The following is a 26,575-nucleotide window of genomic DNA, read 5'->3' on the forward strand; positions in this document are numbered from 1 at the left end:
TCTCAGGAACTCTGCATCATTACTATGCCTAGGCTGTGCTGTACGTGCAGACGAATAGTAGACCATGGTGCCAGAGACAGTATTTGGGTGTACATTGCAAAAAACTTACATATCAATCCACAGAAAGATATTCTTCAAGTCACAAATTCAACCATGTATATTGAATAACATTGCCATCTATCTAGTGGCTTAGTCCATAACTCAGGAGTCATCCTTCACATTCCTTATCTCTTAATTCACATTTCTCATCCATCATCAACTGACACTCCCTTTGAATAGATGTAGTCTTGTGAGTAAGTAGAGTTGGGAGCTTTTGTGCAGTGCCTTAGCTACACAACTGTATGAGGCAACCTTGTCCATGTAAGTCCAAATTCCCACTATCTCTTACCTGTAATCTCACGAGAGCTTCCTACCTAGTCTCTAGGGATGACTCTTTTCCTTCCATTCTTCACTTGCAGCCAGAATTATCTCATCAAAATGCAAATCTTACTATGTCAACACTCCTATTTAGAATACTTCAGTGACTTTACATTTCTCTTGATAAAGACCAATATCCTTCACATGGTCTTCAAAACTCTGCAAGGCCAGTTCTGAGCATAACTACATCATGTCCCAACAATGACATGGAGCTATGTCTGCCGTCCAATTACAATGGCTTTCTTTCATAATTTGAACCTTACACGCCCCTCCACCACTGGTCCTTTGCATATGATACTCCCTCAGCTCAAATACTCTCTTCCAGTACCTTCCACCACTTTCACATTTATCTGATTAATTTCTACTCATCCTTCAAATGACTGCCCTCAGGATACCACACATATGTCCTTTACGGTACTGATCATAATTATAAGTTCAAATTCATTTGTACGATTATTTGATTAAAGTCTATCTCCCTTCTTGACTGTAAGTTCAATGTGAACAAGAACTAAATCTATATCAACACATATTTGTTTCATTCATGAATGAATAAATAGCACACTTACTAAAACCTATCAAAATTTTTTTAAAAGCCTTAGAGAACAATAGAAAATTCTTTCTTATATAGCGGAAATTCCAGAAAAAGTAGCTCTCTGATGCCATGAATACCATCTAAATGGACAAGTTGTCCTGAAATAAAATAAGAAATATACAAAATATATAAATAAGCATAAGATGTATTTGGAAGTGAGCTCGTAAATGGCATGCTTAAGACTCTCTGTCATCTAAAAAATGCAACAGATTTTCACCATGTTTTAGAGGACTCACCTTTAATCCTCTCTGATTCCTATCTGATCTTTTTAAAAGTCAGCAGTGTGCTGAGAACAGACTCTGAGGAGGTTGGTAAAAATAAAAAACTTTTTCAATAGGTAGTCTCCCCTTCTATTTCCTTCCAAGTAAAGAGAGATGTCATCTTTACAAAGCTTCTGGCCATCAGCAGGCCAGATAATCCATCTGTTTTTTGTAATTAAATAGACCGAACATTGCTTCATTTGAATTGGACACTCTCCAATCTTTCTAAAGTTTTTCTACCCACAGGGCAGCTTATCTATTAGAAAAAAATTTAAGGATGATACATCATTTTTCACTCGTTTACTAAAAGTAGAGATCCTAATTTGCTAACATATTTACTTCCTTAACCCATTATAAACCAGATGATATCTCCAGAAAAACAATGATTAATGTTTTAATTGAATTAACTATGGATGTTTAAGTGCTATTATGTCTTCTCTTTTTAGATGAGTTGCAAGAACAAAGAATAAAATTACTAAATGAAGAGTTAACAGGAAAATTCCTTTATTTTATTAACAATAACTCAATAAGTCTCCAAATAGCAAACCATAATGTTCTCAAAGAAATTAGTTGCCCACCTTTGTCCATTCATTTATACAACAAAGGCTTGTATTAATTATTTGTCAGCCACTCTACTTGACTAGGGAAAAAAGAGATGAAAGTTACAGTTCCTGCCTTCAAGGAGCTTACAGTCTAATCAGGGAGAAAGAAAAAAATACAGCTTAATAGATGCCAAGACACATTTTGGTCATTCCAGTTGAAAGAATTATCTTCAAAAAAAGAGACAGCAGCAGCTTAGGCTGAGGAAACTGCATAAACCTTTGAAAAATAAAGGGCTGTAGAAACTGTAAAGGGTGAAAGTGACAGCTAGAAAGGTGAATAGAATCTTTGTTAAGAAAGACCTTGAATATCATACTGGAGAGTTTGGATTCTATTCTGAAATTGAAGAGAAAGGATCATAGAAGGCTTGTAATATCAAATATCTCATTTAGAAAAATTATCTTCGCAGTGATATGGAAGATGAGTTTGAAGAAAGAAAAAATTTCCATTAAATCTAAAAGCAACTCCTAAAATAGAAGACAGTTTCATATTACTACAAATGTAAAAAGAATAATGTTACACTTAAGCAGACTGTCTAGAGAGATTTGAAATACTGTGCAATACCTTCGCAATTCAAATAACTGGTTACAAAAACTAAACAACCCCGGCTCCTTAAAGATTTAAAACTTCGTCTGAAAATTATCAACAGTTATTTTCTAACTTTATTTTTCACATGACCAAACAGCCTTAGCATTCCCTTCTGCTTAACTCAACTTTAGACAAGTTTCTCCTCAATATAAGCCCCCAGTCTCTCTTTACTTACAGCATTCACTTTCAGAAAACTTTCCATTGTAAATTCTTTTTTCTGCCCCTTTGAGATGTAAACACCATCTGGGAAAGTCTTTCTCAAGAACTTAAGAGCCATCCCTTTGAAATGTAATCATCAAGAAAGATAGCTTCTATCTCCCAGTCTCTGTGGGAAGGTAGAAGTCTAACTTCAATAAGCACCAATGAGTAACATACATGGCCTAACCACACTGACCAATGTACTCCCTAATGCCCTCCAAAACTCTTCCAATAGCTCACTCCAATGCTCATAAAACTCTCCCACCTTTTGCATCAACGGAGTTGAGTACAATCTATCCCACAGTGCTATGCTGAGAGCATTCATCCATATCTCCTTTGTCTTGCTAATCCCTATTCATCCTTCACATCTCAGCCGGAATATCTTTTTCTCTAGAAAGTCTTCTATGGTACTAGCCATCTAAGTCTAGGTCAAGTACCTTTCTCTACTTTATCTAAGACAGCATTTATTACACTTTATTAGTTGCCCATTTACTTGTCCCTAGACTCTATTAAGTCTCCATCAGGATAAGAAGCATATTTGTCGTGTTCACCATAGTGCATATAGTTTTAATGAATAAATATTTGTTAAATAAATTAATGAATGACTATAAAAATGGTCCAGTCTTCCATTCAAGCCAGCACACTGATTAGGCTCCTGACATTTCAGAATAGAATCCTAACTTTGTTACCTTCTTATCTGTTTTTATCCCATGTGGACCTGCCTTCAGTCATTCACAGAAAGGATTCTATGTCTTTGTCCAAAACTACAACCTCAAATTGTCTGTTTTCCTCTTTCTTTAGACTTAGCCAAGAAAATTTGAGGCAAATTGCCCTAAAAGAAAACAATCTGCCTTTTTTTCTCTACATGCTCTAAACTATAAAGTATGAGAAGATGATAGTTTCACATTAGTATAAAAATAAAGATAAGAATCAAGTGGGACCACCAAAAGTCTACATAGTTGGACCATATTAGTTTGGTCCCTCAAAGACTCACCTGGGCCACTACTACATTTGAAAACTCTGTGGGCACTATGCACTCAGAATTTTGTGTGAAAGGCACACACACATACTCTACAGTCTGTTTGAACAGCATCCCCTGGAGTTATACAAAGCACCATGGCCTTGAAATCACCTCTATCAAGTTGCTGTTTGTGTTAAGCCTCTAGCTTTAATTTTAAAAAGCCAGAAACAGACACAAAAAATTCACTCCCAGGTTTTCAGTAAACATATTGTTAATGAAATTTTCCTCTTCAATAATTAGCATGCAACAAAGAAATATATTTTTGAATTTGATGTTAGCACAATCCAATGCTGGTTTCTTGAAGAAAGGTAGTAAAACAAACCACTATCAATTCTAGAGGAAAATTCTGAAGGCTCCTCTTCCCTCCCTGTCCCCATTCACTGTGTTCCTAAGAAGGAAAAGTCTTCTTGTAAACCAGGCAAATTCCAAGGTAATCTTTGTGTTATAGTACTAGGTATCTTCTGAGAACGTCTAACTTCCATGATGCTGGAGACACAAGATAGAACTCAAGTATTTCACTTTTCCGGGAAGAGGCACTCTCTCCACCTATACCTCATTGCCTTCTTTCTCCTTAAATAGCTATGTGGGAACCAGAGAAAGCCTGAGGGAAAAGGATCCGCCTCTTCTAGGAAAAAAAAAGTCCTCCAGAACTAACCTAACTCACTAGCATTCAGGACTTCCCTTCGGTTTTGAGTCAAATCTCAAGTTAAAAAAAATTATATCCCTTTTTCTGGTATAGTCTCTACAACACATTTTCCCTGAGGGGCAGTAATGACAGGGTGGAATGAATCTCTGGTGCACTACTTTATTACCACAGAAGCACTCATTTTGAAAGATTTAGGAATAGCCAAAATTTTCAAAAGGAAAAATTAATGAGGCTTTAAACATTAAAATATAATTAAAAATTATAACAATTGTTAAATGTGGCATTGCCAGACAAGAGAAATTTAATAGAAGAATTTTAAGTAGGAGAATGACATATTCAGATTTGTATTTTGAAAGAGAATGTGGAGGATGGATTACAAGAGGGCAAGAGTAGACACTAAGACAACAGTTCAGAAGTTTTATGGTAATCCAGGGAGGAAGTAAAAAGGGCTTGAACAAATGGAAATGGAAAAGGGAATGGAGGTAAATGGACTAATCCAAAACATATTTTAAAAATTACAGTCATCACAACATCCTGGTTGATATGATAGAGGTGAGAGAGAAAGAACAGGTGTGAATGGTGCTGAGTTTCTTGAATTTACTACCTGGTGGATGTAAAAAGAAAACAAAATTTAAGGACTTTTCAAATGTATTATGCCAAGGGGAAAAGTTAAGCCTTAATGCTTTCCAAACAGCTGCCCTCACACTTTGCACTTGAATAAACTCTTTTAAACTGGATCCTGAGCCTTTTGATTATTTTAGGCTGACATGGATAAAGGTGTCTTTCACAGAGACTGGAAACATAACAGGGGGAGAAAGTTTGGAAGGAAGATATTAAATGGGGTTTGGGATATTATTAATGTAAGATACCTTCATGATAAACAAATAGAGATAACAAGAAAGTTGTTGGGTTTAATTTAAAAGATAATTGTCAGACTGGGCATGGTGGCTCACGCCTGTAATCCCAGCATTTTGGAAGGCCGAAGCAAGCAGATCGCTTGAGGTCAGGAGTTCGAGGCCAGTCTGACCAACATGGTGAAACTCTGTCTCTACCCAAAAGTACAAAAATTAGCCTCCCCGGTTCAAGCATGGTGGCAGGCACCTGTAATTCTAGCTACTCAGGAGGCTGAGGCAGGAGAATCGCTTGAACCCTGGAGGCGAAGGTTGCAGTGAGCTGAGATTGCACTACTGCACTCCACCCTGGGTGACAGAGTGAGACCCTGTCCTGCCAACCCCCCAAAAAACAAAAAGATAATTGTGACCTAGAGATGTAGATTTGGGAGTCAGCACCATAGAGGTAATTCTTAAAGCCATAATGGTGCTGAATAGGACCCAAGAGAGTATATAGAGTGAGAAAAAAAGTATGGCAAAACTTTGAGTATTACCTAAAGAATGGTAAAGAATGGACAGCAAGAAAGGATTCTGCAAAGGGGACTGAAAAGGAGCAAGACAGAGAAATTGGATGAAAAATGGGAGAGTAACATACCAGAGCAACTACTGGAAGAGGGATTTTTCAGGAAAAAGAGAATGTGACTGGGTCAGCAGCATCAAATGCTACTGATAAGTCAAGTCATAGTAAAAGGAACTGAAAAATGCCCATGGGACTCAGCTACAAGGAAGTGAGGACCTTGACAGAAGTACTTCAGTGAAATGAAAGGATGCTGTCTGCAAACAGATTGAAAAATAAATGCAAGTGATGAAACAGCAACAGAGCACATGAACAACATTTCCAAGAGGCTTGAATGTAAAGAGGAAAAAGAAAATGGAGAAAAATAAGGCAGGATTAGGAGTTGTTGCTACAGAGAGATTTTACTGATTTGATTGTTTATTTCGTTTTTGAGTAGTAACTTTTTGCTGTTGTTTTGTTAGTTTTAAAATAGGAGAAAATTGAATATGTTTAAATGCTCCATGATTCCTCCCTCCTGGTATTCATGGCTTTGTGTAGTTCTCTTTCCACCTCACAATGCCTGAACTTTCACATTCAATAGGACAGATCTATGTAAACAATAGGATAATATGGAAATGGTGGTGTGTGATTGTGATTCCTGAAGCTAAGTCATAATGGGCATTGTAATTTCTTTCTTTCTTTCTTTCTTTTTTTTTTTTGAGATGGAGTTTCACTCTTGTCACCCAGGTTGGAGTGCAATGGCACGATCTCGGCTCACTGCAGCCTCCGCCTCCTGGGTTCAAGCAATTCTCCCGCCTCGGCCTCCCAAAGTGCTGGGATTACAGGTGTGAGCCACGGTGCCCAGCCAAGACATTGTAATTTCTTCCTTGTTCTCTTGGATTGCTAGCTCTGGAGACAGCCAGTGTCATGTTGTGAAGACGTTCAAGTAGTCCTTTGAAGAGGTCCATGTGGCAAGAAACAGGCTTCCTGCCAATAGCCCTCTAAGTGAGGCATCCTAGAAGTGGATTTTCTATCCCTAATCAAGCTTTCAGATAATTGTCAGCCTTGGCAGACATCTTGACTGCAACCTCATGAGAAACTCTGAGCCAAAATCACCCAGCTTAGTCACTATCGGATTTCTGATGCACAGAGACTGTAAGGTAATAAATGTGTGTTGTTTTAAGCTGGCAAGTTGTTATGCCGCAAAACATAACTAATACAGGTTATGGTATTAAAGGAAAGAAGACCGGGCGCGGTGGTTCACACCTGTAATCCCAGCACTTTGGCAGGCCGAGGCGGGCGAATTACCTGAGGTCGGGAGTTCAAGACCAGGATGCCCAACATGGTGAAACTCCGTTTCTACTAAATATACAAAAATTAGCCAGGTGCAGTGGCGCACACCTGTAATCCCAGCTACTCTGGAGGCTGAGAATCGCTTGAACCCGGGAGGCGGAGGTTGAGGTGAGCCGAGATAGCGCCACTGCACTCCACCCTGGGCGACAGAGTGAGACTTTGTCTCAAAAAAAAAAAAAAAGAAAAAGAAAAAAAAAAAAAGGAAAGAAGTTAAAAATATTTTTAAAAAGGAGGAAATCCTTGATATGCAATATATCTGGGGACATAGAAGAAGGAAGTGTTCTCTAAGTGAAATGAACAGCCTCAAATGGAAGAAAGAGTGCCTCTTTCACTTCATAGGAGGAAAATAAAAGGATGGCCGTATTAGGTCAAGTTGTTTGTCAGTAGCAGGGAATGAGGAAGTATGCATCCAATGTTCTGTTTTCTCTGAAAAGAAGAAAGTGGGGTTATCTGTTAATAATGACGGAGGAAGTGGAGGGGTTTAACTTGAAGAGGATAAAGAAATTTTAAGTAGCTGCTGTGGAAAATAGGAAAGACATGACTAAGGAACCATAAAAGGATTTCTCAATAGCATTCAGATCCCAGTTGATGTCAGAGATCATGAATTTTTTATATAACCAATCTGTGAATTTTCTCCAAAATAGAGGTGAACTACAGGAGTTCCTGTTGGCAAATCCTCATAAAGCAGCTTTGAATCACAGTTCAAATTAAGACAAAGATGCCTGCACTGTGGTCTAATCACAGCTTGACAATTAAAAATGGCAGGTGTGATTGAAGAGAAGCATGGTGCTTTACATCCAAAAGAGATGGAAAACTATACGGCTAAGGAAATTCAAACTAATCCCCCAACCATTGTTGTATAGAGCTATGGCTATGTAGCTAGTTTCTTTTAAAATGTCAAGAAATACAATAGTGTAGAAAATTATTAGAAATATTTTCTGGGTATTAATGATTCATTATTTCTTGCTCTTTCATCTAAATACCTTTCCTTTCTCTTCTAGTCTCTCCTGTTACTTTAATAGGCAACCATTACAGAGCCTAATGAAACACTCCCCAAAAAATAAGCAAAAAATACCTCCCTTCATGCTTAAATTTAATGAATTGCATTCTTTAGAAATGGCCCATCAAATATGTTTACCCATTGAATGCAACATATACATAAATTTAATCTAACAAATAACTCAAGAAATAATTTCTATGATCCAGCATATAAACTTTTCTTTATATAATAGATATCCATGATTCAAATTCAAATGTCAGAGCAGCAGTATATAAACCACCTTCAATCAGGCTTGTTGTAGTCTGTCTCTTTAAATACTACTTTTTAAATTCCAATATAAACCAGGCTTAGAAAGACTTACACATTCCCACCATGCATTAGCAGAACAAGAAAAAATACCTTAAATGTGAATGCTGCCCCCTTGTTAATCATATTCATTAAAGAATAAAATATTTTATACAAATAAAAATTTTTAGGCTCCAAAGTATGGAATGTAGTATTTTTCAGCCATGACTTTTTAAAGAGGTATATTTCTAAAAATACCTTGGGCTTTATTTCAGTAAACAATAACACACAATAATACAAACAGATACACTGCCAAGTCATTTTTCCCATCCTTATTAAGGCAAATAGCACCACTAACCTGAAGCACTATAAATAATGAGAGTGTTAAACTGATTTCAATGAATAATTCATGAAACCCAATTCTTCCAGTTTCCTTGGCAGTACTCTTACAGCCAGATGAAGCAATGCAGAATGATTACAAAGATGTATCATCTGTATTATTGGGGTATATGCCTTATCTATTAAACTAGCTCATTTATTTAAAAAATAATAATCATCTCACAGCTACTTTGTATTCTAAATGTTTGCTTTTATAAGATAATGTGATGCAAATGTACCTTACTGGAGTCTGAAAATGAGATAATGTCCAAACGATGTCTGCTTCACACTCAGGACCTGATTTAGGAGTGAACTGAACCTCCAAGGGTAAGATGGAACACCCTGTGACTCTCAGAGACACTGTGTTGCATTCCTGACCCAGCACTTCACCAAGATGAAGGAGTTTAGGGTCATCAAAAAGGATCCTGGGAGTTCAGTGAGCAGAGAAACTGGTTCTAATTCTAGATCTGCCATTGACTTGATTTGACCTCAGCCAAGTAACGTAACTTGTCTAGATTTTCATCCCTAACTCTTTCACACGAGACTATGGACTGGAATAACTATGAGACTCCTTCTGGTCTTCATTTTCAGCAGTCTACATTACCACCAAACCAATTTTCTAGCTTTCAGCCATATTCTACTAAATTGCAAGAATCATGAATGCAGACAGATGTTTTGTTCACCAATGTATCCTCAGCATCTAGCACAGCATTGGAGTATTTCAACATAAATTTATTGAGTAAATGAATTAACCTAGTATAATTGAAAAACACACTATCAATCCCAAATGTGTTTCTTCTTTAAAACAATGTTTGACACAGCAAAAGTCTGGAATTGCTAAAGCCCTAAACTGCTGACAAAAACTAAAGATAAGAGAATCATTACATTCAACAACAAATACCTTAGTGTTTGGTTTTCTCACCAAACTATCAGAGCAATATATTTTTCAAAGTTTATGATGGAGCAAGTATTAAAATTTTGTTTTTCTATTGCTCCGAGTAGCTAGGTTTAGGTCTAGCATTCTGAATAATCAGCTGGCTATTCGTTTTGATAGTAATCCTATTGCAAAGCAATAAATCCTCTCCCTCTTCCAATACACAGATATGAGCATATGTGCACACTTAAGCCTATATCTCTTCTCAAAACACAGACTTAAAAACTATACACTCTAAGAAAATGTTTAAATCATGGAATATTCAAGACGAGACTATTCTATAGCTTCTGCCAACTTTACACCTGCCACCAGTCTATCTTGTGATTTATTCCCATTCTCTGATTGAACCTCTGCCCTATGGAATTTTAGCATTTTCTCCAATAATTGAAGATTAACACTCTGTTACTACCCTCAGAAATTCTTCCTGATCTAGGCCAGCAGTGATAGTGAGGGAGAAGCATTTTAAGTTTTGCTTTCCCAGATATCTGAAATTTATTCAAGTAGATTCTTATAACCACTCAAAAATAAGAAAAAAAGGTATTTTATATCTAAGAAATGCCTCTGTGATAGATGATTTCTACCATATTGTGCTTCGTATAATAATAGTACAATATGAAAGATTATAATGTAAATGATAAAGTATAGCAGATAAGCCCAGAGCCATTTAATAAAGTAACAGTGGTGACCCTTATAAAAGACATCCAATATTTATTCTACCATTGTTCCATTGAATAATAAAAACATGGTTTCAGAATTTTATCTAAGCTTAAGTTTTCTAATAATTGGTTCAAGAATGAGTAGAAACATACCTCGTTTAATTGTGCTTCACTTTAGTGTGCTTCTCAGATGGTGCATTTTCTATAAATTGAAGGTTTGTGGCAACCCTTATATGAACAAGTCTATTGGCACCATTTTTCCAACAGCATATGTTTACTTCTTGTTTCGGTGTCACATTTGGTAATTCCCACAATATTTCAAACATTGTCATTACTATCATATCGTTACAGTGATCTGTGATCAGTGATCTTTGATGTTACTATTATAATGTTTTGGGGGCACCAAGAACCACTCCAATATAAGATAGCAATTTTAATATATAAATATAATGTGTGTTTTGAGGGCTCTGTCTCTCTCCCTCTCCATGGGCCTCCCTATTCCCTAAGACACAACACTATTAAAATTAGAACAGTTAACAACACTATAATAGCCTGTAAGTGTTAAAGTGAAAGACAGAGTTGCATGTCTCTCACTTTAAATCAAAAGCTAGAAAACATTTAGCTTAGTGGGGAAGTTGAAAGCAAAACAGACAGAAGGCCAGACCTCTGGCACCGGTTAGCCAAGATGTGAATGCAAAGAAAAATTCTTGAAGGAAGTTAGAAGTATTATTCCAGTGAACACATAAATAATAGGAAAGCGAAACAGCCTCATTATTGATAATAAAGTTTGAGTGGTCTGCATAGAAGATCAAACCAGCCACAAGATTTCCTTACACCAAAGCCTAATCCAGAGCAAGGCCCTAATAATTCTCTTTAATTCTATCAAGGCTGAGAGATGTGAGGAAGTTGCAGAAGAAAAGTTAGGAACTAGCAGAGTTAAGTTCATGGGGTTTAAGGAAACAAGCCATCTCCATAACATAAAAGTGAAAGGTGAAGCAGCAAGTGCTAATGTAGAAGCTACAACAAGTTATCTAAAAAAAAATCTAGCTAAGATCATTGATGAAAGTGGCCACACGAATCAACAGATTTTCAATGTAGACAAAACAGTCTTCTATTGGAAGAAGATGCCATCTAGACTGTAATAGCTAAAGAGGAAAAGTCAATGCCTAGCTTCAAAGCACAGGTTAACTTTCTTGTTAGGGAATAATGTAGCTGGTGACTTTCAGTTGAAGTTAATGCTTTTTTTACCAATCCAACAATTCCAGGGCCCTTAAGAATTGTGCTAAATCTACTCTGCTTATGCTCTAGAGATGGGAGAACAAAGCCTGGATGATGCACAACTGTTGATAACATGGTTTACTGAATATCTTTTTTTTTTTTTTTTTTTGAGACAGAATCTCACTCTGTCTGTCACCCAGGCTGGAGTGCAGTGGCACAATCTTGGCTCACTGCAAGCTCTGCTTCCCAGGTTCATGCCATTCTCCTGCCTCAGCCTCCTATGTAGCTGGGACTACAGGCACCCACCACCACTCCTGGCTAATTTTTTGTATTTTTAGTAGAGACGGGGTTTCAACGTGTTAGCCAGGATGGTCTCAATCTCCTGACCTCGTGATCCGCCCACCTTGGCCTCCCAAAGTGCTGGGATCACAGGAGTGAGCCACCGTGCCCGGCCGGTTTACTGAATATCTTAAGCCCACTGTGGAAACCCACTTCTCAGAAAAAATTTTTTTTCAAAATATTACTGCTCATTGACTATTCACCTGGTCATCCAAGAGCTCTGATGGAGATGTACAAGGGGATTAATGTTATTTTCATGCCTGCTATTACAACATCCATTCTGCAGCACATGAATCAAGAAGTCATTTCAACTTTCAAGTATTATCATTTAAGAAATATATTTTGTAAGGCTATTACTGCCATAAATAGTGACTGTTGTCATGGAGCTGGGCAAAGTGCATTGAAAATATTCTGGGAAAAAAAAAATCACCATTCTAAATGACATTAATAACACTTGTGATTCATGGGAGGAGACTGAAATATCAGCATTGAAATAGTTTAGATATTTGTCCACTTCTAATCTCATGTTGAAATGTGATCCCCAATGTTGGAGGTGGGGGCTGGTGGGAGGTGTTTGGGCCAGGAAGGTGGATCCTTCATTAATGGCTTAGTGACCTCCCCATGATAATAAGTGTAGTCTTTCTCTATTAGTTCACATGAAAGCTGGTTGTTTAAAGAGCCTGGCATCCCCCTCTTGCTTCCTCTCTTGCTATGTAACACACCAGTTCCCCCTTCACCTTTTGCCATGATTGTAATATTTCTGAGGCCTCACAGAAGCCAATCCTGGCGCCATGCTTCTTTTACAGCCTGCAGAGCTGTAAGCCAAATACATCTCTTTATAAATTACCCAGCATCCAGCATTTCTTTGTAGCAATGCAAAATGGACTAATATAAACATTAACAAGAATTTGGAAGGAGTTGATTCCAGCCCTCTTGGATGACTTCGAAACCTTCAAACCTTCAGTGGAAGAAGTAAGTGCAGATGTGATGGAAATAGCAAGAGAACTAGAATTAGAAATGGAGCCTGAAGGCTGGGGGCAGTGGCTCATGCCTGTAATCCCAACATTTTGGGAGGCCGAGGCGGGCGGATCACCTGAGGTCAGGAGTTCGAGACCAGCCTCAACATGAAGAAATCCCATCTCTACTAAAATTACAAAAATTAGAAGGGTGTGGTGGTGCATGCCTGTAATCCCAGCTACTCGGGAGGCTGAGGCAGGAGAATTGCTTGAACCTGGGAGGCGGAGGTTGCGGTGAGCCGAGATAATGCCATTGCACTCCAGCCTGGGCAACAAGAATGAAACTCTGTCTCAAAAACAAAAAAGAAATGGAGCCCGAAAATGGGACTGAATTGCTGCAATCTCATGATAAGATCTGAACAGATGAGGAGTTGCTTCTTATGGATGAGCAATGAAAGTGGTTTCTTGAGATGAAATCTACTGCTAGTGAAGATGCTGTGAACACTGTTGAAATGACAGAAAAGGATTTGGAATATTACATATAGATAGTTGACAAAGCAGCAGCAGGGTTTGAGAGGGTTTTAAAAGAAGTTCTACTGTGGGTAAAATGCTAGCAAATAGCTTTGCACAGTGCAGAGAAATCTTTCATGAAAGGAAGAGTCAATCAATGAGGCAAACTTATTATTGTCATATTGCTGCAGTCACCCCAACCTTTAGCAACCACCACTCTGATGATTCAGCAATCATCAACATCAACGCAAGAGCCTCCACCAGCAAAAGGATTGTGACTCACTGAAGTTCAGATGATCATTGGCATTTTTTATCAATAAAATATTTTTAAATTATGGTATGGATGTTGTTTTTTAGACATAATGCTATTGTATACTTAGTAGACTGCAGTATAGGGTAAACATAACTTTTTATGCACTGGGAAGCCAAAAAATTCATGTAACTCACTTTATTTCAATATTCACTTTATTGTGGTGGTTTGGAACTAAACCTGCAAATCTCTGAGATATGCTTGTAGTGGCATAATTATTATCAATTAGACATGAAAAGAGAAATGCTAGAAGCCTCTAGAAATATTATTCTTTGTTTATAAAACAGAGTGAGAATAAAACCTGGTGTCTCTTACAGCTGGACAGCTGCACATGAACAAGAAAACATGTAACTCAGTTGCAGCCACTTAAAAATCACAAAGGGAATCAGCCTTAGTTTGAAGCCTGACATTGCAGATGGCATAATAGAAAACAGAAAGAAGCTAGGTCCATGATGCCATTAATGAGCTCCTAAAGCATTTAAACTTGTAGCCAACTTTACTTCTAGATGCTCTGTTATTTGAGAAAACAAATGTTTTTGCTTAAATTAGTTTAAGTTAAGGCTTCTGTTACTTGCAGGCTGAAGAATTCTATCTGATATATATAGTGATCTATTTGTGGGAATTTAAAATAAGCATATAATTAATGTGATTTAAGATTTTTTAAAAACAGGCCAGGCATGGTGGCTCACGCCTGTAATCCCAGCACTTTGGAAGGCCAAGGTGGGTGGATCACCTGAGGTCAGGAGTTTGAGACCAGCCTACTAAAAATACAAAAAAATTAGCTGGGCATGGAGGCAGGTGCCTGTAATCTCAGTTACTTGGAAGGCTGACGTGGGAAAATCGCTTGGACCCAGGAGGCAGAGGTTGCAGTGAGCAGAGATCGTGCCACTGCACTCCAGCCTGGGCAACAAGAGTGAAAGCCTGTCTCAAAAAATAATAATAATAATAATAATTTAAAAATTAATAGCAAACCTGTGAAGATTTCTGCCATACACAATGTATAATTATAAACAATAGCCTTCTCTGAGCACATAGTCTACTAAGCAAATATTTCCTATTTGATTTATCAAGGTTTCTTATCTGTTCACAAGCAACTTTTTTAAAAAGTTAAACGTAAAAGACATACTAGGAATAAAACTTTATGTGTCAGTCTGTCACTGTGGAAAGACCTTCATGGAAGTAAAAGATGGAAAAGGCCTGTTTGATTTGTACCTTTTGCAAGACATGATAGTTCGTTACCACATACTTTCTTGTTAAAATTATACAATGGGTCTCAATCCTGAGGCATTAGTGGATAAGGTGACTTCTAGCTGGGATTGAAATGAGATTTCCCCCCACCCTGAGGAATAGTACTACAAATAGGATCAAGTGAACTACTGAGGGATTTCACCCTACCCTACAAGACTCCTAGTCTGTTCTAGCGTGATAATTTCTAAATATACAAGAAAAATTAAATTCAATGTAAAAGTTACTTCATGCCCTCAGCTTCCATACAACCAGGAACTGACATAGTTCCATGTGGAAGTAAACTTTCTAAAAGATCATTCTGCTAGGTTATAAATTTTAACTGACCTGCCAACTTTCTAAGGGCCACAAAAACTATCTCAATAATCTAACTTGTCCTCACACCCTAACCATACATCTGTCACATTAATGTAGTTGGGCTTTACAGTGTCTTTTTACTCTTCGATGTTTTTATTTTTGATGGCTCCTTTGTTTCAGATGAACTTCCCCTCCTCTCATCTCTCCCACATTCCTCTCCTCTTCTTCCTCTTCTCTGCTCTTCTCCCACCTTTTCTCTCTCCTTCCTCTTTCCTTTCCAATTCCTACTCATCATTTCAGGTCTAATTCATATCTTATGACGTGCTGAAAACCTTTCCTGAGCACTTCTCTCCTCTAAATTCCTATGAAGGAAAGTCTATACTACACGATCCCAACATGTCTTGATTTAATAAGGCAAAATGATATAACAAAGAGCTTAGTCTTTAAGATGAAACAAGTGTTCAAAGCCCAGCTCTGACACTCTTTTTAACATTGTGACTTGTATCAGACCCTCAACAAAGAGTACAATTATTACCAATAACAATAGGAATAAATGATTATTAAATCCTGATTCTGCTATGTAATACCTTTATGATCTTGAGAAAGACATTTAGCGTACCAGAACCTGAGTTTCCCTATGTTTTAAATGAATAACATCTGTCCTACTGACCTCATAAAATTGTGAGAATTGAAGTAAGATTATGAGAGTAATAGCGTTTGTAATGATTATACAAATATCTACATGATAGATTCTGTGAAATAAAAATAAATCCTAAGCACCCCCAACCAATGGAATGAACTCTTCTTGACCAAGGAGACTCCAGAGAAACTTGAAAAACTAAATTTTTGAGCCACAACAAAATGGGAGGTTGGGCACACCTCAGTATACTCTCTTCCTTGCTAATCATTCTCAGACTTTTTTTTCTTTTACTAAGAGTTAAACAGAAACCAGCCCCATAAAACAAAGAACAAAAGACACACTCCTCCACTGACTTCAGTAAACTGCCTGACACTGCAATCAGACTCTCCTTCATTTCTGTGGTTTCAACATGGCAGCTAACGAGTTTCACAAAGCATCCTTCCTGATAAATGACCACCAATCACAAATGCTTCTGATTAGTTTACTAAGGCTGCATACTGAGCACCGTTGTGGGCTGTTTCAGTTTTTGAGGTACACAGCCTAATTTTACTGCATTTTTTCTTGTTCTTTGTCTTTTTTTTTTTCTTTTCCAGAGACAAGTTCTCGCTCTGTCACCCAGGCTGAAGTACAGTGGCACAATCGTGAACTCCTAGGCTCAAGCAATCCTCTTGCCTCAGCCTCCTACAAGCACAAGTCACCATGCTTGGCTAATTTTTTCTTCATTTATTTGTAGAGAAACTCAGTGAGATACGAGAGAATATAGACAGATAATGTAACAAAATCAGAAAGGCAATTTATGATTTGAATGAGATAATCAGCAAAGAGATAGATATAAAGAAGAGCCAAACAGAAATCTGAGAGCTGAAGAATTCAAGAAATTGAATAAAAAATGTAACTGAAAGCTCCAACAATGGATTAGACCAAGCAGAAGAAAGAATTTCTGAACTTGAAGACACATATTTTTAAATAACGTAGAGAGACAAAAAAAAAGAAGAAATAATTTTTTAAAATTAAGAAAGCCCACAAGATTTATAGGGCACCATTAAGCAAACAAATATTCAATCATTCATGTTTCAGAAGAAAAGAGGAGAAAGGTATAGAAAACATATTCAATAAAATAATATCTAAAGCCTTCCCAAATCTTGGAAAAGAAATTGATATCCAGGTTCAGGAAGCTCAAAAAACCTGAAGTCAATTCAAACCAAACAGGTCCTCTCCAAGACACACTATATCAAATTGTCAAAAGTCAAAGACAAAGAAACAATTCTAAAAACAGCAAGAGAAAAGCATTAAATCAAATATACGGCAATCTCCAATAGATTAACAGTGAATTTCTCAGCAGAAACTTTTCAGACCAGGACAGAGTGGGATGATATATTAAAAGTACTGAAAGAAAAAATGGTCAGCCCAGAATATTATAGCCATCAAAACTATTCTTCAGAAATGAAGGAGAAAAAAATCATTCACAGATAAGCAAAAACCAAGGTAATTCATCACCAATAAACCATCCTCAAAATAAACAATAAGAGAGAAAGTAAGGAACAAATGATACACAAAACAACTAGAAAACAATCAATAAAGTGACAGGAGTAAGTGTTCCCCTATCAATAATAAACTTGAATGTAACCAGATTAAATTCCCCATTTAAAAAATATAGACTGGCTGGATATATTTTTTCAAAAACAAGACCCAACTGTATGCTGCACAAAGAAACTCACCTCGCCTGTAAAGACATACAGACTGAAAGCGAAGGGATGAAAAAAGATATTCCAGGCAAATAAAAACCAAAAGTGAGCCAGAGTAGCTCTACTAATATAAAACAAAACCACAAAAGATACTGAATAGCCAAGGCAATCCTGAGCAAAAGGAACAAAGCTGGAGGAATCACACTACCAGCTTCAAAATATGCTCTAAAGCTGTAGTAACCAAAAAATCATGGTACTGGCATAAAAGCGGACACAGATATGAATGGAACAGAACAGTGAATCTAGAAATTAATCCACATATCTACAGCCAACTGTTTTTTGACAAAGGTGCCAATAACACTCACTGGGAAAATGACAGTCTCTTTAATAAATGGTGCTGGGGAAACTGGATATCCATACGCAGAAGAATGAAATTACACCCTACCTCTCACCCTATACAAAAATCAACTCAAAATGAATAAAAAAACTAAATATAAGACCTAAAACTGTAAAACTATTAGAGTAAAACATATGGGAAACATTTTAGGATATTGGTCTGAGAAAGATTTTGTAAATAAGACCTCAAAGCACAGGTTTAGAAAAAAGCAAAAATAAACAAATGGGATTATATCAAACTAAAAAGCTACTGCATAGCAAAAGAAATAATCAACAGGGTGGAAAGACAACCCAGAAAATGGAAGAAAATATTTACCAACTACTCATCTGACAGGGGATATTTTAATATCCAGAATATACAGGGTACTTGATGCAATTTGGATATTTGTCCCTGCCCAAATCTTATGTTGAAATGTAATCCACAATGTTGGAGGTGGGGCCTGGTGGGAGGTGATTGGATCGTTGGGGCAAGTGTCTCATGAATGGTTTAACACCATCTTCCTGATGCTGTCCTCACAATAGTGAATGAATTCACATGATATCTCATTGTTTAAAAGTGTGTGTTAGCCAGGCATGGTGGCTCACGCCTGTAATCCTAGCACTTTGGGAAGTCAAGGTGGGAACATCACTTGAGGTCAGGAGTTCAAGACCAGCCTGGCCAACATGACAAAACCCCGTCTCTACTAAAAATACAAAAATTAGCTGGGCCTGGTGGCACACTCCTGCAGTCTCAGCTACTCGTTAGGCTGAGGCAGGAGAATTGCTTGAATCCAGGAGACAGAAGTTGCAGTGAGCCAAGATCATGCCACTGCACTCCAGCCTAGGTGACAGAGCGAGACTCCATCTCAACAAAAAATTTTTAAAAGTGTGTGTCATGTCCCCACCAATTCTCTCTCTCTTGCTCCCGCTTTTACCATGTGATGTGCCTGCTCCCACTTCACCTTCTGCCATGAGTAAAAGCTTCCTGAGGCCTCCCCAGAAGCAAGCAATGTCAGTACCATGCCTATACAGCCTGCAGAATTTTGAGCCAATTAAACCTCTTTTCTTTATAAATTACCCAGTCTCAAGTATTTATAGCAATGCAGCAGCCTAATACAGATCTCAAACATCTCAATAGCAAAACACCAAACAATCCATTTTTTTAAATAGGCAAATGATCTGAATGGACATCTCTCAAAAGAAGATATACAAATGGCCAATAAATATATGACAAAATACCCAACATCAGTAATCATCAGGGAAATGCAAATCAAATCCACAATGAGAAATCACCTTACCTCAGTTAAAATGGCTTTTATTTTATTTCAGTTTAGTTTAGTTTAGTTTTTTTTTTTTGAGACAGAGTCTCACTCTTGTCCAGGCTGGAGTGCAATGGTGCAATCTCAGCTCACTGCAACCTCCGCCTCCCGAGTTCAAGTGATTCTCCTGTCTCAGCCTCCCAAGTAGCTGGGATTACAGACTGCGCCACCATGCCCAGCTAATTTTGTATTTTTAGTAGAAATGGGGCTTCACCATGTTGGTCAGGCTGGTCTCGAACTCCTGACCTCATGTGATCCACCTGCCTCAGCCTCCCAAAGTGCTGGGATTACAGGCATGAGCCACTGAACCCAGCCAAAATGGTTATCATCAAAAAGACAAAAAATACAAAATGCCAGTGAGGATGTGGAGAAAAGGGAATTCTTATATACTGTTCATAGGAACAGAAACTATTAGAACCACTACAGAAAACAGTATGGGAGTTCCTCATATAACTACCAATAGAATTACCATATAATCCAGTAATCTCACTACTGGACATTTATCCAAAGGAAAGGAAATCAGCACATTGAAAAAACATCTGCACCTTCATGTTTATCCCAGCACTACTCACAATAGCCAATATATGGAGTCAATCTAGGTGTCCAATAAGAGATGAATGGATAAAGGAAATTTGGTACACAATGGAATACTATTCAGCCATAAAAAAGAATAAAATCCTGTTATTTGTGGCAACATGGATGGAACTGGAGGACACTGTGTTAAGTGCAATAAGCCAGGAACAGAAAGTTAAACATCGCATGTTCTCATTCATATATGGAAGCTAAAAATAAGTTGAATTCATAGAAGTAAAAAGTAGAACAGAGGATACTAGAGGCTGGAAACAATAGGGGTAAGGAAGGGATAAAGAAAGATATCTTAAAGAACACAAAATTACAGCCAGAAAGGAGGAATAGGTTCTAGTGTTCTATATCACTGTAGGATGACTCTAGTTAATAATAATATATTATATAATTTCCAATAGCTAGAAGAAGGATATTAAACATTCCCAACTTAAAGAAATGATAAATGTTTGAGATGATGGATATGCTAATTACTTGATCTGATCACTACACATTACATGTAGTGCAATATCAATGTGTACCCCATAAATATACAATTATTATGTATTAATTTAAAAAATCAAAATAGGCTGAGGACAGTACTCATGCCTATAATCCCAACACTTTAGGAGACCAAGTCAGGTGGATCACTTGAGCCCAGCAGTTTAAGACCAGCCTGGGCAACATAGAAAGATCCATCTTAAAAAAAAAAAAAAAAAAAAAATTAGCCAGTATGGTGGTGCATGCCTATGGTCCCATATACTCAGGAGGCTGAAGTGGGAGGGTAACTTAAGCCTGAGAGGTCAAGGTTGCACTGAACTATGATCATGCAACTGCACTCCAGCTTGGATGACGAAGTGAGACTCTTGTCTCAAAATAAATTTAAACAAATAAAATCTTTTTAAGTATGCAATTGTTCAAAAATATGAATAAAACCACATAAAAAGTGTGTTTTACAAAAGACTATAATGAAACATACCAAATTGTTAATAGTAGTTTTTATGACAAGGACTAGAGGGTGATGCAAGTGAGGCACTTAGGACACAAAATTTAAGGAGATAATTGCTCATCTCCTGCAAATGCAAGGTCAGCCTCCTTAAATTTTGTTCCCAAAATAATATCCTGGATACCCAGATAAAGTTGCATTGCTGGGATGACATTGATGGTAATAGCAAACAATCAGAAATGAGCAGTCGCTTCTCTCACCTCCTGCCTTCCAATCTCCCTCTACTGCTCCCGGCAGATCCTAATAGGAAACTAGCCAAGAACAAATAGTTGGCAGAGTCTCAGACCCAGCATTACCAATTATAGAAGGTCAACTTGGAGCTGGAAAACAATGGCTTAATAATTGGCACACCAATCAACTAAAGCTTCCCTAGGAATAATATAACCATTTTTCTTTTAATCAAATTGTATGTAAAAATAAATTCTGACAAAGAGCAGGGTCTCAACTCCCATCTAGAAGAAGGCATAGAGCAAAGACAGGAGTACTACTGTGGGTTTCAATGCAGTGAAAGGACTTGCCTTGAGTTGGAAATAGAGCCTACCTGAAATTGTTTTTACTCAATATATGATTTCATGGACCTGGAATAATCAATCTTCTAAAGAAATAACTCAGTGGTAATATAGGTAACATAAGGTTGTGTTTGACAGCATGAATAGTGAAGCCAAAATTTATTTAGCCAAACTAAATAAAAGACATTCTCAAGAAACTCATTAGAAGAGACACAATTCACATTCAAATTACCTAGTTTCAAATCCTTGTTTCACCATAGAAGGGCCTAGTGGCTTTAGGCAAGCTACTTCAATTATTTGTGCTTTCGTTTTCTCATCTATAAGGCTAACATAATAATAGTGGCTACATGACTGTGCTACTGTGAAAATTAGTTAATCCACATGCAGTGATTAAAGAAGTGCATGGAACGTGGTAACTGCGTAATAAAACTTGGCCACTATTTCTGGCTATTGATTAAATTTCTTCCTTTAGTTTAAAGAAATCTCGTTAGTTCAAAAAAGTATAAATGTGTCTTGAGATAATACTTTAATTTATTATTGGTTATTTATACTACAGTGTAAAGAAAAGAATGAGGGTAGATTTAGAAGAGAATATAAGGAATCAATAGTGAAGATTTAGGAAAACATGAGAATACTAGGTTTGTAAAAAAAATAAATGTAGGAATATACTGTAATGTCCAAGTGTGGTGGTTCACGCCTGTAATCCTAACACTTTGAGAGGCTGAGGCAGACAGATCACTTGAGGACAGGAGTTTGAGATCAGCCTGGCCAACATGGTGAAACCCTGTCTCTACTAACAATGTAAAAATTAGCTGGGGGTGGTGGCACATGCCTGTAATCCCAGCTACTTGGGAGGCTGAAGCAGAAGAATCACTTGAACTTGGGAGGTGGAGGCTACAGTGAGCCAAGATTGTGCCACTGAACTCCAGCCTGGGTGACAGAGCGAAAAAGAAGAAGGAAGGAAGGAAGGGAGGGAGGGAAGGGAAAGAAGGGAGGGAAGGAAAGAAGGGAGGGAAGGAAGGAAGGAAGGAAGGAAGGAAGGAAGGAAGGAAGGAAGGAAGGAAGGAAGGAAGGAAGGAAGGAAGGGAGGGAGGGAGGGAGAGAGAGAGAAGGGAGGGAGGGAGGAAGGAAGGAAGGGAGAGAGAGGAAGGGAGGGAGGGAGGAAGGGAAAGAAGGAAGGAAGGAAGGAAGGAAGGAAGGAAGGAAGGAAGGAAGGAAGGAAGGAAGGAGAAAAAGAAAAAGAGAAAGAGAGGGAGAGAGAAAAGAAAAAGAAAATAAAGAGGAAGGAAGGAAGAGAGAAAAAGAGGGAGAGATAAAAAGAAAAGAAAGAGGGGAAGGAAGGAAGGAGAAGGGAAGGGAATGAAAAGGAAGGGAAGGGAGTGAAGGGAAGGGAAGGGAGTGAAGGGAAGGAAGGAAGGAGGAAAGAAAGAAAAAAAGAATGAATGAACGAACGAAAGAAAGAAAAGGAGGAGGAGGAAGAAGGAGGGAGGGAAGGAAGGAAGGTTGGCAGGGAGCGAGGAAGGGAGAGAGAGAGAGAAAGGAAGGAAGGAAGGAAGGAAGGAAGGAAGGAAGGAAGGAAGGAAGGAAGGAAGGAAGGAAGGAAGGAAAAGAAAGAAAGAAAGAAGGAAAGAAGGAAAGAAAGATAGATGGGAGGGATGGAGGGAAGGAGGGAAGGAAGGAAGGAAGGAAGGAAGGAAGGAAGGAAGGAAGGAAGGAAGGAAGGAAGGAAGGAAGATCCACAATATTTTGCTCATAATTATGTTCCTTGCGTAGTGTCTAATACGTAAGAAATCTCACTAATTATATGTGGAATGAATTACTTGAATAAATTTAATAATTAAGAAGTGTTGAAAGTAAACTTAATGTAATTGACATTTCTGCCTCTGTTCAATCTAGAAGGAGGCTATACAATACTTGAAGTGAGTTGATTGGTCTAAATATGGAACAGAAGGATGTAATATTCTTCCTTCTCTTCCACTAAATAAAATAATAGGTGTTTGGGAGGAGTTGAATAGTTAACTAGAGCTATGCAAAGGATACAAAAACTAAATAAAAGATGTTCTCAAGAAATTCACTAGAAGAGACACAATTCACATGCAAGAAATAATTGACTTTATCATCAGAAAGCAGCATATAGCAAAGAACTATATTGTCTGTAATAAACAGTAAATGCCATAGCAGTTTAGGGATAGAACAGGCAAATCACTGACCTTATAGAGGCTACAAGAATTCAGCTCTCCTGCTCCACACAACACTCCCCAGTAGCAACAGCTCCTAAGGTCCTGGAGTAACATAAATTAAGTCAAAGATAATTTGACTGGCAGATTCTAAGATTTTATTGGTGACATATCCTACTTCATTTACATTACAGAGATCAAAGAGGATCTCACCCTGACATAGAAAGAAGCTTTTATGAAGATCTTCTAAGTCTCCATATTACAATAACTTTATAAGTTTTCATCCATTCCTCCCCTGTCTTAATATACATCTATATCCATTTAACAAGGAAAGAGGAGGAGAGGAAGAAGGAAAAGGCGTTTTGTCAGGAAAGCTTGCTATCTTTGTCCTAAAAAGTTTCTAAGCGTATCAATGTTTTATCTTATTCTTTGATATTTCAAATAGGCCACAGTGACACTCCTTCATCCCAGAAGACAAGCTTCAGAAATCTTAAAAGTATATATAGTGAAAGAAATCAAGGTGGGCACTGTGGCTCATGCCTGTAATCCTAGCACTCTGGGGGACCGAGGTGGGAATATCACTTGAGGTCAGGAGTTCGAGACCAGCCTGGGCAACACAGTGAAACCTCATCTCTAGTAAAATACAAAAAATGAGCCGGGCGTGGTGGCGTGCACCTGTAGTCCCAGCTACTTGGGAGGCTGAGGCAGGATTTTTGCTTGAACTTGGGAGGCAGAGGTTGCAGTGAGCCAAGATTGTGCCACTGCATTCCAGCCTGGGCAACAAAGTGAGACTCCATCTCCAGAAAAAGAAAAGAGAAATCAGTCTTCACCATTCCCACATTAGCCTTGTTTTCTGAAGTAGTTGTAATCGATCCTTAGAAAATGAATCTCCAGAACTCAGCTAACTGGGTTTCAAATAGCAAAATGTTTTCAAGCTATGCTTTGCAACTGTTTAGTGGATCGTGATATTAATTATTTTAATTATGTGATATATTTGTATATAGGTACACATATGTTGAGTCATGACACAAAATGCATCCTTACTATGGGTCACAAGTCAAAATGTTTGAAAAACACTAGTCTAAGCTGTTAACAGGGAAGAGATCAACAAAGGAAATTCACCATATTGACACTCAGCCATACAAAGCTCTATTAACATTATTTTCAGTAAAAGAGACGAGAAGATAAGTCATCTGATTTGTCTGACATCCGTATAATTAATGTCAGGACAGTGTTAATTATTAATAGGATAGCATGACTTGCTTCCTCTCGTGGAAGGATCTGAAGAAAACTTCACACTTACATTTTGGGTTCACTCTCCTTGACCATTTACAATGTAATGGCTGTTATTTCTCCACATCTGTAAATAAAGGCATATGCCTCTGAGTGCTGAATAATTCATGTGTCTAGATATATAAGGGTGTAAAAGTTATATGTCTTTATATAGAATACATAAGTGTGAATAGAATACATAGAATAGAATACAAGTTAATATGAGCATTACTGGACCTGTCCGTAATAATTAAGTTTGTTAAGGAGACTTTATCAGATAGAACACATGCAGCATAGCCCATTACCTTGTAGGGTGTGGGAAAGAATGCCCTAAAGAAACAAGCTGCAAGTTATGATAAGCCGCCTGTAAGCACTGGATAAAAGCCTACAACTGGGTGGCCATTAGGACAGCTGACTAAGGAAGACAGACCAGTGTATGTGTGAAATGGCTTCCTTGCTCATTCTTATCCTGCTGTTTCTTCCTTATGCACCATAGAAAGGTCAGCCCAACTGGTGCCAAACAGCCTTGAATATTAATCCAGGAGCAGGTGAAGCAAATTGCCTTCATCACCATAAATGCTCATTATTTTATCATTTCTTTTTCTTCCCTCCTTTAGATGATGTGCATTACATGTTATACGTTATATATGCTAAACTAACAAATTTATAACATCAGTTGTTTGCTACACTTTGTGTATAAAGTTATTTAAGTAACATCTTCCTAAGAAAATAATTTTTTTCTCATCTGCACAAACTCTCAATCTAAAAGAAATAGAAAGGCTAAGGAAAGCGTACACAAATTCCCACAGAGCAAAATAAATTCCTTTCACTTTAGTCTAGTTCTTTATCCCCAAATATGGTCATTATACTACTTAGAGCTGACATAAATAGGAGAAATAAATGCATGAAGGAGGGGAGGCTGCGTAGAAGTACTTATTTAGTGCCATTTTTATAGCTCTTAGCAATTTTACAAAAGCACTTAAATATACATTATAACATTTAATTCAGATTACATTGTGATGCAGTAAACAATATTACTTATCCTCATTTTTCAAGTAAAGAATTGAGGCTCAGAAAGCTAAAAACAAAGCCAAGACTCAGAGTCCATCTGTTTCTTCCATATACCACACTGCCCCTCTACTGACCCAAGATGATTGGGACTTCTTCAAACGGGATGAGTTGAAACTCTGAAAACAAATTTTAAAAACCTGGAGGGTGGCATATAATCCCAACCCCTTTTGACCTTACCTATAATTGTAATTCTATACAAGGCCGCATAGGTATCATAAATATCTGCTCTTGTCACAGCTCTCTGCTACCACTAATTACTATGGCTCACAGCCATCAAAAGCAGTGGCACTGACTGTCCAGAACTGAGCAAATACTCCAACTGTGCCCATCCTCTCATGGCAAAACTAATTTTTCTATCTGAACCTAACAATTAATTAGACACAAATTTCAAAATGCAGGGTCAAAATCAGGAAATACTGTCATGTTTATCCTATGTGTAAAATATAACTACAAGGTAACCAATGAACCCAAGTAAGAGTAGTCCTAGGACGTTTGCTCATTTACATGGGTGTGTTTAGTGGGAAAATCTGTGTCAATGTGAAAAAAAAAAAATAGCTTCCCCAGCAACTCAATCTTTCCGGATCTCCTATATCTAAGAAAATGATAGAAAAGATTTTAAACTATTAAAAAGGGAAGACTTTGATGAAGTTAGCATTTATTTGTGTGTATTATATTATACATATATCACTGTATTTATATATATATATATATAGAGAGAGAGAGAGAGAGAGAGAGAGCGCAAATGTGCAAGGTAGTGCCTGCCACAACCAC

General features: G+C 37.6%; 1 protein-coding gene and 1 long non-coding RNA gene across 4 annotated transcripts in view; one reads left to right on the forward strand and one right to left on the reverse strand.

Moving 5' to 3' along the window:
- FKBP3 (FKBP prolyl isomerase 3) overlaps positions 1–26,575 on the forward strand; it is a 466,553-nt gene that overhangs the window by 223,328 nt on the left and 216,650 nt on the right. The window lies entirely within an intron of this gene.
- Positions 1–26,575, reverse strand: part of LOC126957891 (uncharacterized) — a 139,170-nt gene that overhangs the window by 45,712 nt on the left and 66,883 nt on the right. For all 3 annotated transcript variants that reach the window (XR_007727002.1, XR_007727003.1, XR_007727001.1), the window contains 2 exons: positions 24,765–24,821; positions 23,495–23,566 (listed from right to left, as the gene is read on the reverse strand). This is a non-coding gene — a long non-coding RNA (uncharacterized LOC126957891). The remainder of the gene's footprint in view (positions 1–23,494; positions 23,567–24,764; positions 24,822–26,575) is intronic.

Source organism: Macaca thibetana, chromosome 7 (assembly GCF_024542745.1).
Source record: "Macaca thibetana thibetana isolate TM-01 chromosome 7, ASM2454274v1, whole genome shotgun sequence".
Taxonomy (NCBI): Eukaryota; Metazoa; Chordata; class Mammalia; order Primates; family Cercopithecidae; genus Macaca; species Macaca thibetana.